Raw genomic sequence first — 2,774 nt, forward strand, 5'->3', positions numbered from 1 at the left:
AGGGTGCCTGAGAATGCAGCCAGTGGGGGGGGGGGCTGGGAGATGGAGGCCTCAGGAAGCTTAGAGGTGCTTGTGTGACTGGACTGTAAAGCTGCAGAGTGAGGTAGATGCTGACATGCGGCTGCTGACTGACGCTGCATCCACGCCAGCCCTTAGATCAATTCTGAGGGGTCGTGGCCAGGCTGATCCAAACAGGAAGAGAACAGGAACAAGTTAATTTTGGTTATGCATGGTGGGGAGGGGGGAACACAGGGGAGAGAGAAGGAAATAAGCCTCGAGTGAGGACAATGAGATATCACATGATTGAGATATGCTGGGTCGCAGCAGCTGGTCTTGGCTGCAAGCAAGAGCCTGGCTGCTTGATCTGCCTCTCATTGGTCAGTCCGCAGGGATAACTTGAGGTTGGAGTCTCTGTCCTCGAGCCGCAGGAGGTGGGGGTGGAGATGGCAGCAAAGAGTGGAGGGGTGAAGTGCGATTTTAGCACAGCAGAGTCGGCTGTGCAGGGTTGGGGGAGCTTCTGCAGAACCCACCTAGCAGGCAAGGCTGTGAACGTGGGGCAGGTGCATTATGTGGCAGGAGCGGCAGAGTAAATTTGTCCAGTTGTTGATACAGGAGTAGTTTTTCATCCACACACGTTTGCGGGTCTCTAGACTGCTGTGCACTAGCTGGTCATTCAAAAGCAAGCCCCATGCACTAAGTTTGCAAAGAGCCATACGTATTGCTCTTTGTTCTGGGGGTTGGCACTGACCCTTAGGGGTGGCTTTGTATGCAGCAGGTACCACGTTCACTCTCTGGCAGAACTGCCAGGTAGGGCAGAGAAAATGTGTTGTCTGAAACCCTGGAGAACTGCTGCCAGTCAGTGTTCACAGGACCAAGCTGCACGGGCCAGTGGCTTGACTCAGCATATCACAGCTAGACATGCAGCAACTGTTATCCTGCACATGCCCGATCTCGTCTGATCTCGGAAGCTAAGCAGGGTCAGGCCTGCTTAGTACTTGGATGGGAGACCGCCTGGGAATACTGGGTGCTGTAGGCTTATACCATAGTCTTTCGAGACTGAAGGTTGCCAGCCAACCAACCATGGTCATCTGGGGTGATGGTGCATGCATGTTGTCGCTGGGAAAAATGGTGCCCCCTGATGGTGCAGTGGGGTGCCAACAGGGCCACCAGTACTGTAGGTTCCAGGGTTGGTCTGGTCAGGTGGGCCCCTCAATCAGGCCTACCTCTAATGCCACCCCTGTAATAGGTGTTCACTTGCCTGACATCCCTAGAGCTAGAAGCTCCTGAAAAGGATGTAACTACAGTCTCATTTTGCCAAGTGCCCAGACAGGCAGGGCCACAAGAAGGATAAAGCAGAGCTGGCACTTTCAGATGACCACATGATTCACTGGATCAGAAATGTGCCCCTGATCCCCACATTAGGCTGACTCTGCTCCTTTGAGGCTGCAATCCTATTCATACTTACCTGGGAGTAAGTCCCATTAAACACTTACTTCTGAGTAGACATGTGTAAGTTTGCACTGTGAGTCACTTGCACATGTCTGTGAGTTCCCATCCCCTCTCTTCAGTGGTCACACTAAGGGAGAAGTTGTGGTGTCTCAACAACACTGGCGAGAAAATCCTTTTGTCCTGTGGGACAAGGGCCGGCTCATTCTTGAGGCCACAGATTATGGGGAGGGGGTGCCCATCTCTACCCAGATACTTGCCCATTCAGGAAGTGGCCCTTCTCCCTTCCTTAGTTACTTAACATCATTACAGCCAAGGGATATTAGACATGATGGGGAAGAATGGGTGGAGCAGGCGTAGGAGAAAGCATGAGTATTAGCGCCTGTGATTGTACACAGCATGTACAGAGATGTACACAAGGAGTTGCAGGGCAGCAAACACTGGGTAAGGGAGCAAGCACACCTCTGAAGCCATTGTGATTGCTGAGGGCATCCCTGATTGGAAAAACTTGAGTTTTAAGATGTCCCTGTTACCATTGCAGGCTCTGGAGAGCACCATATTAATCTCTCCTTACTTGCCAGCAGGTCTAATAGCAGCAGGAGGCCACTGAAGGACTTGCCAAGTGGATGGTTTCTGGGGTGCAGGCTTTAAGCTACCAGATCCTTTCCAAAGAGTGCACAGTCAATAAGGATAAACACATGTCTCTGTGGGCATCTCCAGGGTTGCAACACTAAACACACACTTACTAGGGAGTAAGCCCAGCTGAAGACAAGTCGATTTACTTCGACTGTCGGACTGTAATTGCTCTGGTGGGCATGCCATAAAACCCCGTTAAAAGCTCCCTGCAGCTCTCCATACAGCATACTACTTTCATTTTAAATAAACATAGGAAGATTGGTGTCATGTCATTGTGTTCTGGTTCTTTTTCCTCTCACACAATACCAGAACGAGAGGACATCCATGAAAATGGTGTTGGGAGAGTTAGAACAGAAAAAAGAAAATATTTCTTTACTCAGTGTATAATTAGTCTTTGGAACTCCTTGCCACACAATGTGGTGATGGTGTCTGGTCTAGATGCCTTTTTAAAGGGGATTGGACAGATTTATGGAGGAAAAGTCCGTCACTGGTTACAAGCTGTGATGGGTATGGGCAACCTCCTGGTTTTAGAAGTAGGCTACCTCAGAATGCCAGGTGCAAAGGAGGGCACCAGGATGCAGGTCTCTTGTTGTCTTATGTGCTCCCCAATAGTGTGGGCCACGATGAGATACAGGAAGCTGGACTAGACGGGTCTTGGGCCTGATCTAGTGTGGCTTTTCTGATGTTTTGGA

At 50.4% G+C, this 2,774-nt stretch overlaps 1 pseudogene; it reads left to right on the forward strand.

Moving 5' to 3' along the window:
• Positions 1-917: 917 nt before the first annotated feature.
• On the forward strand, positions 918-1,035 carry LOC136662588 (5S ribosomal RNA; annotated as a pseudogene).
• Positions 1,036-2,774: the final 1,739 nt, after the last annotated feature.

This window comes from Tiliqua scincoides, chromosome 11, assembly GCF_035046505.1.
Source record: "Tiliqua scincoides isolate rTilSci1 chromosome 11, rTilSci1.hap2, whole genome shotgun sequence".
Lineage (NCBI taxonomy): Eukaryota > Metazoa > Chordata > Lepidosauria > Squamata > Scincidae > Tiliqua > Tiliqua scincoides.